General features: G+C 38.6%; 1 long non-coding RNA gene across 2 annotated transcripts in view; it reads left to right on the forward strand.

The window, feature by feature from the left end:
* LOC114629658 overlaps window positions 1-16027 on the forward strand; it is a 67306-nt gene extending 51279 nt beyond the window's left edge. For both annotated transcript variants that reach the window (XR_003712702.1, XR_003712700.1), the window contains 2 exons: window positions 1310-1372; window positions 15765-16027. This is a non-coding gene — a long non-coding RNA (uncharacterized LOC114629658). The remainder of the gene's footprint in view (window positions 1-1309; window positions 1373-15764) is intronic.
* Window positions 16028-16246: the final 219 nt, after the last annotated feature.

Raw genomic sequence — 16246 nt, forward strand, 5'->3', positions numbered from 1 at the left:
GAGAGAGAGAGAGAGAGAGAGAGAGAGAGAGAGAGAGAAAGTGAGAGAGAGTGAGAGAGAGAAAAATTGAGATTAAGCTAAACAGGCAGATTAGAAACTGGTCAAAATTCTAATAGTTACTATTTTTGTGGATAGAATCACTGAGACCACAAGGAATCAATAGCATATTTGTTAAGCCAAGAAGAGACAACTGAAACAGTTGGAGAACCCAAAGTCCATCAGTATTCTCTATAAAGAGCCAGGAAGAAAATATTTTAAGCTACTTAACTTTTTCATTATTGTTTAAGTTATACACAATATGCAAATATATTGGAGGTCTGTGTTCTACCAAAATCTAATTACAGAAGTCTACACACAGATGTAAAGCTGGATTTGATCGAAGGTTGTTTTGGTTTTTTGCTTTTTGGTTTGTTTGTTTGTTTTCTGATACAGAAAGTCAAGGACCATGTGTGGAAAGCTCACTGTGAAGCCCAGGGTCTAGCACAGAACCTTTTTAACATCCGTTAGTTAAGGTGATCTGTGTTATGGTAGGATGACTTTGAAGGTATTTTTGCTTTGCTGTAGCAACAAAGGAAACAAAGGATGTACTAAGGAAGCAAGAGGCAAAGGACAGATAGATGAAAGTGAGAATGGGGAATGTCACCTGCAGAATGATGCAGCACCAAGGCTGCAAAGAGAGGAGGTATAAAAAGTATCCTTAGCAATTACTAACAATCAAAATAAAAGATTATTAAAACGTAACCAACGAAAAGATAAACGCAACAACATATTCTAGATATTAGCTTGTTTGTTTATTTATTTGTTTAGAGTCTCATTCTATAGTCATGGTACTCTTCTGTCCTTATCTTCTCCAGAATGGGGAATACAGGTGTGAACCACCATGGCTTCTCTGAGTGTTAGGACACAAGAAGTTTGGGGAAGAGATCTTCAGGGCTTAACTTTAAGGGTTACTGTTCTTAGCATTTTATGTTTGCAGTTAAAAAGTATTATCTCAAGCTTGATTCAAAATCTATGTGCTAGAATATTATAAATCTAACATCATTAAATCTTTGAACTATTTGAGGAAGAATCAAACTTTTTTTGACATTAAGTAGATAAAAGAACCAGCTTAGATAATTTCTGAGTAGGTCTGTTGCTATTTGTCAAGAGTTTTATTTTAACTGTTTTTTTTTTCTAGAACTTATGAGCTTAACTTTTGTGAATTTCCAGCTTCACTTTATGAATTTATTGGCAATCATATGACTTCAATATTTTCCCTTTATTATTAGTTTTCGACATTTACTTTGTCTCTCTCTGTTATCCCACACAGGGCTGTCGGAGGTATTCCATGGTGATTTCAGAGGATCTCTTCTCTAAACATTCCTGTCCCGAGGTAAATGCATGAATGAATCCCAGAAGAAAAGCATCAGTATCTTTAAATTCATATTTAATTCCCTGACCTTTCCCTGTGTCCCCATGTCAGTCTTAGTTTATGCACTCATTTTCAACATTAGAAATTTATTTCTTTTTTGTTCATATTGATCACCTTTGTATCATTTGGTACAAGCCTACTGTGTGTGGTTTGATGTGCTTATGCAAGGGAGAGAAAACAACACAATAAAGATGCCCACTCATATCACTGAAGCTTTGCTTGGGATAATTGGGACAGAGAGGAAGGACAGAGTGGAAATTGAGGAAAAGGGTCTTAGCCTGAATTTTCCAAATTGCTTATTTATCTGTTAATTCTTCATCTTTCCTCATCACCATGTCTGAATTCAGAAAGTCTTCCTAATGATAATAAACTGTGTCAAGAACAGATGGCTGATTTGATGGGATGAAAATAGCTGTGTCAGTTGAGGGCATTTTTTTTTCTTAACCATTTTGCTTTTCATCACTCTGGGGTTGGTGGTTCATGCTTTTTTCCCTCTTGTACAGAATGTACCCTTAGCCTAATAAAATATGGTGACTCTTTCCCCCAAAGCAGTTTGGGCCCTTTTCTCTGAAAGACTTGAGAAGTGGCTGTTTGTTATTATTTTTAAGTATTTTCTACCTTTCTTGCCTTTTCAGTTTCAGTTAAGTTACTTTTGGAAGGATCAGTTTACAACAAATGTTTAGTGTCAGGAATTTTACAGTTTCATGGGCCCTGACAGCTTGGCCTGAGAAGAGATGGCATTATGTCAATTGTAAACGGGTATGCTATTTACATACTAATTAAACTTTGTACTAGTAGGGTGAAAGAGTGTCATTTGGAGCACCCCAGTGGTTGTGTTCATATGACTGTTGTCTATTGAAACCATCCATTGTCTGGCATTTTGCAGCCTCATCTCCTAAATGCCATTTCATAACCTTCTACTTAAAAAATACTCCCCCGCTGCTCATTGTTAGATACTCAGAATATCTAACAATAAAGAAAATACTGTGAGTCACATGCTTTGTCATAGCACCTAGTTTGATGGCAACAATGGCAAGTAGGCTTGTCAACTACATCCTAAATGCAAGACATTTTGCTGAAAGCATTCTTTACATTTTAAATTTGCCTGGTCTTCAAATGAATATAAGGATATGTTTTATAACATTTTTGTTCCCGAGGAAATTGGAGGAGTTGCACAGTTCATGAATGTGGACATGGGGACTCTGTTGTCCAAATTTACAGCCACCGCCTTTACCTACAGTGTCCCATGGTTTTGGCTTTGCCAAGCCCACAGATTCACACACTATTCCTCTGTTTACATTGCGTAGGGGTTACATTTTGTCCATTTACTCATGGTCCATGTGTTAAGCAATAAAGTAGACATGCGTATTATCAGTCCGTTACTTCTTTTCTACCATCTAACTCACCACAATTTTGGGCTCTTATACCGGATACCTTTCCATAGACTTCCACACGTGCTCTGTGAAGCCGACTCAGGAATTCTCACAGTGTTGCTAGCTTATGAAAGGAAACGTGATTAATAGTCCATTTAGCTATTTTACTCTCTTCCTTCAGCAGAAGGTACTTTATTAGATTTGGCTAATGACGTTTTCTCCTCCCCTTGTTACATAAGGAGCAAAATCAACAGCATGTCACATCTGTGTGGGAGCTGGCTCAAAAAGAGGCTCCAGCACATAGAGCAACATCTGATGGTTTCTGACCATATCCTGATTGGGTTGGGCAGAGGCCATGTATGTGGATGCTTCTATCCTGAGAGCATAAAGCTGTGTATGTTAAGTATTGTCAACAGCGTCATCACTTCCTACAAAAACTGATAGAAAAGGGTGGGTGAGATGCTTCCCAGGGTAAAAGCACTTGCTGCTAAACTCTATGACTTGACATTAAGCTCTGAGACCCACATAGTGTAAGGAGAAAAACAACCCTCACTAGTTATTCTTTGGCTTCCATACATGTTCCATGTCACATGTGTGTGCTCACACAAGAATTTTTTTTTTAATGAAAATAATAAAAATAGCCTTGACACTTAACATCAGAATACTTTGCTAGGAGAGTTAAGTGTGTGACCCCTTTCTTGCTTTTCCCTTACTATTTTCAGTAACCTTCAAGGTTGAAATAATTCCATAATGGAGTAAAAGAAAAAATCCAGGGAAAAGAAAGACAGAACATACAGCTTAGCATTCCACAATTCCAGCCACCAGAACATATTTCCTGATTGTGAAATAATCTTGCTCATAGACATGCCAAAACAAAAAAATAAAAATTTGAGCTGATAACTTAGATGGTGGCAGAGATACCATCTTGTGAAAAGTCACAATTTTGCATTGTGCTGGGAAGCCACCTTCTGTGGGGGACTACTGTCACTCTTTAATACCCAGCAGAGGCACCCCGCTGTGCTTTGTCAGTCAGGAGCAACATCCAAGGCTCCCTGTAAAAGTAATTCACACTTTTCTCACAACACTGTTGCTTTAATTACCACTGAACTCTGCGGATGCTCAGGCAGGCCTGGTAGGACATGGCAGAGGCACAGAAAAAAACAAATGGCTTTTCTTCTCCTTACTTCATGATTAGCAGCCCATCTTTGATGGAAGTGTTCCTAGGTCTGAAGGCTGGACTTAGCTCTTTTTGGTAAATTTATTAAGAGATTAACAGGTGTGTGTGTGTTGGGGGGGGGGAGCTAATTAGAATGTTTGGTAAGGAATGGATTTCTCATCTTTCCTTTCCTGTTTTTGTAACAAATACCAATGTACTAAGACTTCAGTGTATGTATTCTTGTTGGACAAATGTCAGTCTGTTTATTTACTGTGGATTTATTTCTTCAGGATTAGTAGACACAGCAAATCACATACCAAAGGAAATCACAGAAGTGCCAAAATCTACCAGTGCATAAAAATAATAGACAGAGCTAGTGTTTTGTAAATAATATGAAGGCAATGCTGTAGGTTTAACATGTATGCAAACATACTTTTCATTTTTCATCACAAATTATTTTGCCAATGAAATTATTCCCACTGAACTGACTCCCAGAATCTCCTCCACATAGAATATCAGTGCAAGTATCTGTAATCTCATATGAACTTTTAGAGATGCAATAAACAGGGCTATTATCCTTAATACATTATTTAAAGGATCTCTGAGTTTATTCCTGGCTCTAAAATTTCATGTTGAAATAGAGTTTAGGGACTAGAGACCTGACTCACAAGGTGAGAACCTTTGCTGGACACATGAGGACCTTAGCTCTTATGCTCAGAACCCATATAAAAATCCAGGAATGGCCATGAGCACCTACAACACCAGTACTGTGCAGTGTAGAGACAAGAGGATCTCTGGGGCTTGCTTGATTCTAGCCTAGCTGCAGATAGTGTAAGAGACCATGTTTTAATCAAACATGGCTGGGAGTGACAGGGAAGAACACTCAAAATCCTCCTGTGGCCTTTCTGTGTGCCCAGAGGTACACTCAATCACACACCCTACACCCACATCCTACACACACAAATATAACATCATAGATAATGTGTGGCCCTTATCCATTGTTTCTCCTATATTTATCTTATTAAATTATACACTCATTACCATGTGTGATAATGTGTTCTTCCTTGGATCCATATTGTAAGAAAAAAAAAAGATGAACTTTCTGTAGGATGAGTACTCATGAAACAGCAAAGTCCAAACAACTGATGCTCATTGATTCAGTTAGATGACACAGACACTGTGTGACACATTAAAAATTTAAATTTGGCTACATCTGCTAGACAGGGTAGAACACACCTTTAATACTAGCACTTGGGAGATGGAAGCGGGAGGATCTCTGTGAGTTCTAGACCAGCCTGGTGAATTCTAAGATAGCCATGGTTATATAATAGATAGACGCATATTCAGATAAGCAAACAAACAAATAGACTATGTCATTACATATTTCTCCTCATGTGTTTTTCTTCCATTGTTGAGAAATGTGTTGAGGATGATCCACTGATGTGAGGGTTTACATTCTTTCACCTTAAACCTGGACAAATCTTTTTACCAGCTTCAAACAGAAATAATGAAGTGAATGTGAGCTTTTGGGACCCAGCTTTCTCCTGGACCTCCCTTGGGAGTCTAGAAATGATTCATCAGAAGTCTCTGGCTATCATCTACCTGGAGAGCACATAGAGGCAAGTGATAAAGGAGCCACAGTGTATCCAGATCCTGAATGTCATGAAGCACTGTACCCTAATTGCTAATAACACCATGACACAGCATAGGACCACTTTATGTTTCTACAATTGGGGCAATTTGTTATTCAGAAGGATTAATTGTGATACTCAGTTTGGGGCATTAGAAATCATAATTGAATATGAGAATTTACTTTTCTACACTTTTTGTTTTGTTTTGTTTTGTTTTTTCAAGACAGGATTTCTCTGTATGGAACCATGGATGTCCTGGAACTCTCTTTGTAGACCAGGCTGGCCTTGAATTCACAGAGACCTGCTTACCTCTGCCTCCTGAGTACTAGGGTCAAAGGCAAATGCCACCATCACCCAGTTTATATTCTTCCTCTTATACATTTTATACACTATGGTTATAAAGCAGAAAATATAGAAACTTTCATGATATTGACTAAAGCATTCTTCTTTTTAAAAAAAGAACAGCCTAATTTCAGCAGAACTGACATAACATGAATTGCACATATTTAAAGTATATAGTTTGACAGGTTCTGACATAAGTGGGTACCTACAAAGCCATCACTATAGGGAAGACAATGAACCACTGTTAACAATGAATAGATCATCACCCTCAAAGTTTTCTAATATCCCTAGGCCATCCTTCATTACTGTACCCAGGCTATTACTACTCTACTTTCTAATTACAGATTCATTTGCAGTTATAAGAGTTTCACATAAATTGGCCATACAATGTGCCCTCTTTTTGGTTGTTCAGGTTTTTCTTCTAGGGAAGTTATCTGTGATTCATCTATTTGTTGCCCAAATTATTTCTAGTACTGAGGACTAATCAACATTTTGATTATATACTTTATTTAAATATATAATCTCTATATATTTTATATATATATAAAATATTTATTCTATATAAATATTTTATTTATGTAATAGATTTGCTTCCAGCTGGGAGTATCACAAGTGCCACTATTGCTATGCATGTATGGTCAAGTCTTTGAATCAACATATGTTTTCTTTTTTCTTTACAAAATACTTAAGAGTAGAGTGGTTAGCCTCCTAGCCTGTAGCTCAAGCACAGTGGCAAGAGATTAATGTGGGAAAGTCTCAGAACTCTATTTTTGCTATATTACATTCAGCTATTAATATCTTTTGCTGCCTAATATCAATGCCCTGAATGATGTCCTCAATTGTAGATGTAGCAAAATGATTTATGCATATGTATACATTTATATGTATGTACATGTGTATATATATAATCATACACTACTTTTATTTTTACTTGTTTCAGGTAGAATGTTTAATATGCTTCACATTACTCCATATTGATACTGTCTCATTCTTTTCATTCATCCTTAGTTATACCATAATTAAATGGCAAATGTATAATTGCCTCTTCCTTGTATCTTTCAGAAATATATTACACACATGCAAACAAGCTCTGAGGTGAAGGTTTCTCTGATCTTGGCTTCTCGTTCTGACACAGATTCTATTCCTTAGCAATGTGAATTTAGGCATGCTACTTACCTTCTCTGACTAGCATGTTTTCATTATTACAAGGCTAACTGTAGTGGGACAATGGGGTACAGGTTTCACAAGATGCCTGTACAGAAAGAGTAGAGTCCATGAAGTGTGCTAAGCTCAAATTTTGGAATATCACAAGTTTTCCATAAACGACTATGGTACTGATCAATATTCATGCAGTTTTAGGAGCAGCTGAACAAGAAATTGTGTTAAAATCTCGGCTAAAAGGGGCATTGCGACTAGCTGGTATGCCATTGCCTAGGCTGGTAATGGGTGTGTTTCCTCACATTTTCTTAATAAACTCCGGGTTTCATTTCTGTTTCCCAGTCATGTCTTTCCTTTCTATCACACAGAAGCTGCATGTAAGGCACTGGGAATTAACATCAAGTTTGGTCAATAGAGATGATCCTCTCAGAGAAAGCTGTTCTCTTCAGTAGGGCTGAAGGTGACTCACTGTGTGTGAAACCTAGAGCCAGACCCCACAGAAAAGTGCCCTGCAGCAACTGCTTTAACTATGTATGTATCTACAGGTAGACCAAGGTAGAGAGCAGGGTCTTGCATTAGAATTTATTTTGAATTAAATGTTTAATTAGAAAAATATTGAAGAGCTTCTCTGTCATCTCTGTCTCTCTATCTGTATCTGTTTGTTTCTCATGTGAGTGTGCGTGTGTGTGTGTGTGTGTGTGTGTGTGTGTGTGCATACGCGCGCGTGCACGTGCTCGTGTGTATACATGCACACATGCATGTTTGCATTAGAAAAGTTTAATGGGTTTCAAAACTATTCCCTTGTTTTCTGGCAGTTTGAGTCTTCATGCATGTTTTTTTATGTATTGACACAGTGAACTGCATGAGAGCTTCAAAGACATTTAACTGATTAACAATAAAGATAGCTAGCATATATGCTTCCAATGTTAAGGATCTGGCTGTACATTACATACCTGGCTGTGCCCTCTGCACATTGCCATGTGTTCTGATATGATAGTGGCCAACTGAAATGCATGGAGACTATGAAATCACCAAGATAGAAGTATGGTGCTTAAACAGGGTATGTTGATTCAGGATTTTATATAATACTGCATTAACACACAAGACAAAATTGTCCCTGCCTTGAGAACCATGCTTTGCTAGGCTATAAGTGGTTTTACCTCTCTGGCTACAATTACTCATTCTTAAAGAATCAAGTGTCCAAAGAACAAGTAGACTTTTTCAACTGAATCCTGATCCCCTACTTATATGAAGACCACAGATTCCCTGCCCATGTAGTTGCAGATCCATGTTCAGGGTGTTAGGATTTGAATATGAACCAGCAATTGTAGGTTCATGTATTAAATAGTCTCTCTCTAGTTCATGGAACTGCTTTGAGAGGCCTGGAATCTTTAGAAGGTAGAAAAAGTGTGTCAGGGTGTACTGGTCTTTAAAAGTAAACCCAACCCCTAGTCTCTATTCCCTCTAATTGTCATGAGGTGAATAGATTTCTCTTCAACAGCATATTCCCTTTCCATGGAGCTCTGCCCAAACAGGTATGAATAGTCATGGAGAAAACCCTATAAAACCATGAGTCAAAATAAATTCCTCCTTCTTTAAGTTGTCTGCCTCAGGTACCTTGTCACAGCAATAAGAATGGTAAATACTACATATGGTCTCTGAGCATTTCTCCCCAAGGCTTGCACTTTTTGCATAATCCTTGCCAATGTCATCTGTGCCCTGAGACTTGAAACACAAGACTACGGAGACATGAAGATGCAGTAAATGTTCATTCACATGTGAGGGCCCCCTAATGTGCAACGATTGGACCAGAGGTAGGATAGGAGCTGGCGTCTCATTTTCTCCTTGTGCCTCTGCTTCCCAGTAGCAGCCACCTCCAGGAAGCCCAAGGACTCTAAATGAAGTCCATGCATCCATAGTTATTATAATATACTAATAAAGTTATAAACATAGAGCCTATGTTAGGAACCATTTTTCTGCCTTGATTCCTAATGAAAATATTTCAGCATAAATTAGAACCTCTACTTGTGTTCTTCCCATGGGGCTCTTCCAATGTAAGGGATAATTGTCATGTTGTCTTTGTTTCCCAGGTGTTTTTACATGTTCCTCTCTTTTATGTAAACTGGGAAGGCAAGTCAGGCAGCAGAGGCTGAGGCATTGATAAATTAGCCAGCCTTTGATCCATAGCAATCTATTCTTGTGGCCTTGTTCGTAATTTTCATTTCTTAAGCCTTTGTAGAAAACACAAGGAGAATTTGATATTCTCCTTGTTTGCTATGTTCAGAGGATACTCAGCAATATGGCTTTGATAGACCTCAAGTCAGCCTCATTGTATCCCTTTGTCCCATTCCCAAGCAGATAGGCATTCTCCAGCTGCGATACATGTCCTGGTTTTTCTTTGTCTCTCTGGGGCTTCTTGTATTCTTAACAAGCTCTACCTCAGGGTCTTCATCTCCTCCATCAATGTTTCTGTTGCTGCTGCTCTCACACTCGCTGCCAACAACTGATGCACTGAGAAACACTGACTTCCTTCTTTTTCATCTTGTGAAGCCTCCTTGAAGATACACCTTATGCTTTCTCTCTTCTTTGGGAGGATGCAGTCATGAAACAGTCTTTCAGGCATTTAGAATTCAATGCAATGGTTTGTTACATATGACCATGTTACCCCACATGGGTCACTGAACCCTCCTGAGCCTCAGTCAATCTTTAAAGAGATGTAAAACATGCTTTGTGCTGAGACAATGAATGGATGTGATTGATGTGATTGATATACATGTAGTTTGCTATAAGATTGCATCTCAGATTGGCTACAAAGGTCAACTAAAACACTGCTTATTTGCGACGGTCATATCTGTAATTCCCTCCCCCCACATACACTCACACTCCAGAATTAGCCAGAATGGCATCATAAGAATGCTAGCCCATAAAATTTGGAGTGTACTTGAGTGTTATCAGTTAGACAGATTTTAGGACATTAGAAAATATGCCAGAGAGATTGAGTGGAAGCTGAGATAAGCATTTAAATTAAATGAGGAAATCTGACCTACATCCGTATCTTGAATTCTTGCATACAGGTCTAAGCTCATTTCTTTTAGATAAAGCATAATGAAACATCTTAAAGCACCTCAGCCGGGTAAGGTGGCACATGCCTTTAGTCCAGCACTCAGGAGGCAAAGACAGGTGAATTTCCGAATTTGAGGTCAGTCTGGCCTACAGAACAGGTTCCAGGACAACCAGGACTACATAGAAAAAAAACCTGTCTCAAAATCAACAACAAACAAACAAACAAACAAGACCAAACATTCATCGTAAAGCACATCAGTTTAGCAGAAAGGAAGCAGAGACATGTTGCCAAGAAAATGGTTTAAGACTTTATTTTTTACTCTATGCAGTTACTTAGTTACCAAAGCAAGTTTACTGTTATACCAAACCTAAGTTCAGTATAAAGTAGTCTTCCCAAACATGGCCTTGTGTTTTGAGTCAAGCAGTATTCATTTATAAGTCATACTCATATTCCTGATTCTGATTCCCCTTCCCTAAATTATACAACTCTTTCATAAGGATTTTACTGAGTGACTGCATTCTAAAATGAAATTCCTATGAATCTGGCAAAGTAATAATATAACCCTGTTATAGTAGGGGGCTGGGGTTCTCCAGTGCATGTGTACTCCTTGCAAGGAAGAATCAGGCAAGCTGCTAATCAACAAACCCATTGGAAGGCACTGGCAGAAACCAGGCTGATGACAATTGCCAGCATTGTTCTGAGCACAGTGTGCTGCATAGGGCACACTCACAAACTATCCACTCCAGTCAGGGCTGCCATATTCTAACTGAGAACCGTTGTTTGAAGATGTGCTGCATGTTCAACCCAGAGCTGGAAAACAGGCAGTGGTATGGACAGTCTCCAATTAGGCATAAGATTTTAATCTACTTTGCAGAACTAATCGAATGGTTGTGCTTCCCCAGTGTTCATGTGAATTGCACCCTAGCTGGAGGTTAACGGACTAAACAATAGCAGCAGCAATTAAGTGGATGTAAATGAATGTGATAGGCTAATTCTCACAAGGAGAACGTCAATGTGTCAGTGTCAATGCAGGGGTGCCTAGGATAAAGGATGAATTGACTGGGACACAGAAAGAAGGAGCAGCAACCTTGTGAGAGCATGCATGCCTCGACTAAACTAGCTCGGAAATCCTTTGGATATAAGCAGGAGGGATAAAAATAAGTAACGACCACAGTTCTCGTCTACACATCCTCCTGTGGGAGGGAAAGAAAGAAAACACCATACTTTCCCATAAACATGTTCACACTATTATTCCTCATAGTGTGGCTTGACCATGAAATAGATTGCTGGATCTGGAACAAGGCAAAGCACAAATCTACTAGCAATAAGGAGAAGGACATTTTCATGACTGGGGAAGCTGAGACCTTAAAAGAGGACAAGCTTTCCTGGTCTTTTTCATATTTGGAAATGGGTCTAGCTAGCAGAGTTAGAAAGCTGCAGAAGTTTATTGCTGGCAGGTTTCAGCAGAGCCTGGGAGACAGAGATTGTGGAGCAATAAGAAAATGGAGTTTTCTTTAAGTTCTGATCTTTTGTACTTTGGGTTTTGAGGGGAGGGGGAATTCCAGCATTAAAATGTGGTATAGGACTTGAAGAAAATGGGAAATCTTAAGAGTCACTTGACTTGTGGGTCTAGAAAATTCTGTTTAGCATCCACAGGCATTATTTAAAGGCAGTCCAACCTGTTTGAAAGAATATTGCTCTATGAATGCAATGTGTTCAGCCAGACATAACCTTCTGCCCTTGAAACATCTCTCAGCTACTCTGAAATAAAGAGAAGAGGGAGGAAGCTCTATGCCAAAACTTCTGGCCACGAAGGAGCCAAAATCTGCCTTTCTTACTTAGATACTCACAGTAAACATCAGTGGGTATATGAGCTCACTAGCATGTGATAGATATGATAAGGCCTAGTTCCTAACGTAATGCATGTGATCAAGGAGAGAAAACCAGCTGCATAAAAGAAGAAAGACTATTACAATACCACTTATGAATTAATAGTCTTTTATCAAAAATTAGTTTCCTAATAGGCAACTAAAGCATCGGAACAAACCAAAGCAAATTGATCATGATTGGTAGATTGAGGGAATAAAAATAAATTTTTTTATTGATTACCCAGAAAAGGAAGGCAGATAAAAACAACTCAGGAAGCCGTCTCCAGGGTATGGCCATAAGATCTAGAAAAACAGATCAGGCTTAGAAAGAATATGATACCAGGAATCATCCAAGGTACTTGCTACCACACAAACATGCTATACAAAGCCATTAAAACAGAGCTACCCAGATGTGCTGTTTAACCTTCATGTGGGTCCTGAACAGCTGGAATGGAGACTATCCAAAAAGCTGTTGCCTGTAAGTGGAATGTGTTCTTCTAGCTGGGATGCCTGGTCTGGCCTCAGTGGGAGAGGAAGTACCTAGCCTCAGAGTGCCAGGGTGGGGGAGATACCCAGTGCGTCTCCCACTTGCTCAGAGGAGAAGAGGGGACATAGGGGGAAGGATTGTGAGAGGAGTGACCAGGAGTTGGGCAGTAAGCCTGATATAAAGTAAATAAGTAAAAAAAAAAATAATAAAAAAGCAAAGCTACTCATGAAGTAAACGTGTGTGTGTGTATATAGGTAAAAAAAATTTTTAAAGTTACTCATCATATATATATTCCTACTAATTTTTGAAGCTATTTAATAGAAATCTTTGTTTTTATATCTACCAGGACTACACCTATGACTTGGGTTGCTTATATAAATAAACTGTACCAGAAAAAACTTGAACAACTGAATCCATAGGAAGCAATAGTAAACTTAAGGCCAGTTCACTTAGTTAAGCAGCTGAATTTACTCAGCCTCTTTGACCTGCCCCTTTAGAGGGAAAACTACAGAGAGGTGAAAAGGGTGTAAATGACATCTTACTTGGCAGGTGTAGAAAGCTTTGGAAACATTGCAAATTAGCTCTTTGTTTCTATCAAATCAGGGAACAAACAACAGTGGATGGCAAAGGTTGAGAGACCATGCTTCAGTGACTTACACGGTACCAGGAGGTTTGGAGGCACAAAATCTTTAAAGCTGCAATGTAGCAACCTAGGATCAATCAGATTTGAATGCAAATTTGAAGACACATATAAGAACTGCATATGAGCATGCAAGAAGCAAGAAAGCAAAGTGGATGTGAAGCAAAAAGTTGAAGCAGTCAAGAAATCATTGGCCAGTGAGTTAAGCATGTGAGGACAATGTAGCAAATATCTGAACAGTCCTTATGATGGGAACAAATGCACAAACAACAAAGCACAGGTGCTAGGGCCTCATAAAACCAACAGCATGCAACAGCATTTGTAAGAAAGAAAGGCAAGAGTGTGGCATGAGTTTGACAGAGCAAGACAGAGAACTGGCTTCATGTGAATGGAGAAGTGATGTCTTAAGCATACATTTCAATGTGCTTTGCTGTTACTTACATGTGGAAGATCATTGCAGAAAGAATATATTCTTCTGTGTGTGTAGGAATTTAGATAAGAATGTACTAGTGTCCTGCTGCAGTCAGCAGGTAAGAGCAAGACTACCTTTATATATATATTACCTCACCCTGGCACTTCAAGTCTCTGCAAGGCTAGATGCTTACTCTCCCACTGAAGCCAGACCAAGCAGCCCAGCTAGAAGAACATGTGTGTGTGTATATGTGTATATGTATATGTATATGTATATGTATATGTATATGTATATACCAGCACAAGAGATCTTTTCAAAATTTTGAAAATAATAGAGTTTGATGTATAATTATTTTTAAATTACTTACTCTTGTTAAGCAATAACAAACAGGGCTACTCTTCACTTTCGATTAGTTCCCTAGCTCCTGAGTTTTCCTAGCACCTTCAGAGTACACAGGGATTAGATGAAAAGAAAGATGTATTCTGATGGTACTGAGAAAGAGGTGTGGCTTGTTTCCCTGGAGGAATGAAGTCTAGACATAGACACAGATCAGGCTCACCACATAGGAGTTCTTAAAAGAAAAAAAAAGGTGGGAATCTTGTGTGGTGAACTTCATATGCACAAGCAGTTTACGTAGGACACAACTTACTGGACACAACACATTGTATTGATTAATTCATGCGCTATCAAGACCATTTTTGCTGATCTCCCATCAACCCAAAACTGTCTTTATGGAATTATTGTTATTTAAAAGTTATTTTTGGTATTGGAAATGTTATTGTGGCAAAGTGGCAAAAGTGAATCAAACACACGCACACATATATACATATATATATTTCAAATTCCAACTCCAGACGTAACACATAGAGGGTGAAATAAAGAAGAGGAAAAGAAGAATAAGAGGGAGATGAATGACATGGGCTGTGGTGACACACAGCTACAGTGCCAGCACTTGTGGGGAGGAAGCAGAAGGATTGTGAGTTCAAGGCCAGCCTCAGCTACAAAGTGAGACCATGTCTCAAAAAGACAAAGAGTAAAGCAAAGTGAAAGGACAAAAACAAATGGGCAAAATCCCAGAAAGAATCACAGATAAAGTGTGGGGGAAGAGGAAAGGGGGAAGGGCCTAAGGACCTTGGATAAATTCTAAATCAAGTTAGTAAAGTAATCTATTGGTGCCCATCACTGCCAGAGCCTGATTTTGTGTGTCTTGTCATTCTATTTTCTTCCTTGTTGTTTTGAGGTAGAGTCTCTCTGTGAACCTGGGGCTCAGCATGGCCATCCAGCCAGACTCCAGGACGCTCCTGTAGCTTGCCTCTCTAGCAGTGTTAGTACATGTGTGAGCCACAGCTTTTTTTCATGGGTGCTATGGGTCTGAAAACAGCCTCTCAAGAGTGAACATTTCCTCACTGGAATCTGGTTTTAAAAATGTTTTGAAACTGTTTTGAGATATGGAAGAAAATGGTTGTAATCACCTAATAATGTCAATAAATTATAATATGTACATATTCAAAAGTGTGCACATATCCTGTCTACCTTTGTGTATTTGAGGGAAATCAATCAAATTGGAAGCACTTTGACCATCAATATCAATCAATAGTCTATGTGATCTTTGTTCTATACTCAAAAACAAATAATCACAAAATTATTTAATAGATGATTGGACATTTTCATTTTCTTTATTCCTTATGCACACATTATTTTTTTCTGGAAGCATAATGCATAAAGTAGCTTATGTTGAACTTGAACTACTTCACTTCAGTGCATGTTTTTTCTGTCTGTTGTAAGCTAGCATGTTTGTTTGCTATAAGTCAAAAAAGATAATAGAGATGTGTCATTCAGCACAAGTTTGTATGTGTGTCCCAAGGGTGCTGCCCAGTGGACAGGTAGTCATATATTCATCAGATGCATACTGTCCTCAGCCTATTGTCCAGGGTGGCAGAAGATACCTTTGCCTCTTCTAGAGTACTGGTTAATTTTTGTCAAATTCAAACAAACTAGAATCATCTAGGAAGATGAATATTCACTGATGGAAAACCTCCATCAGATTGGCTTGTGGGTATGGATCTGGGGGCATTAATTATTTGATTTATGTGAGAGAGCACAACCTATGAGGGATACTATTCCTGGGCATGCAGTCTGTTTAAGAAAGCAAGCAGATCAAACCATAGAAAGCAAGCCAATAACAGCATCCTTACCAAATCTGCTTTGTTCTCTGTCTCTAGGTTCCTGTCTTGAGTTCCCTGCTTTGATGTTCTTCAATGATGGACATAATCCATGACTCAAATAAACTTCTCTCCTCCAAATTGCCTTACGTCAGACTTTTATCACATCCACAGAGAACTAGAGTGGGACATCTAGGATACAAAGTGCCCTCTTAGTTCCCAAGGATTCTGCATCAGCTGCCAGCCACCGCGAATAAAAGAGTAATGAAAACTGGAAGTTCCCGTTTTGTGCCCTAGTGAATAAATGATACCAAACATTCTGATTCTCACTGTCATTATTTTCTACTCATGACCTATGGACCATGTTTCCACCCACAGGGAGATACAAACATATTGGATACGAAACAGCTTTTGTGGAATAATCTTGTAAATATACATAGTCATACACAGTAGAATATATAAAACTAATATAGAACTTTAAGTCTACCTCCATGACTTTATTGCAGTGTGCTAATGTGACAGTAGAGGATTTCTTTAAAGAT

Source organism: Grammomys surdaster, unplaced genomic scaffold (assembly GCF_004785775.1).
Source record: "Grammomys surdaster isolate TR1022 unplaced genomic scaffold, NIH_TR_1.0 67, whole genome shotgun sequence".
NCBI classification, from domain to species: domain Eukaryota; kingdom Metazoa; phylum Chordata; class Mammalia; order Rodentia; family Muridae; genus Grammomys; species Grammomys surdaster.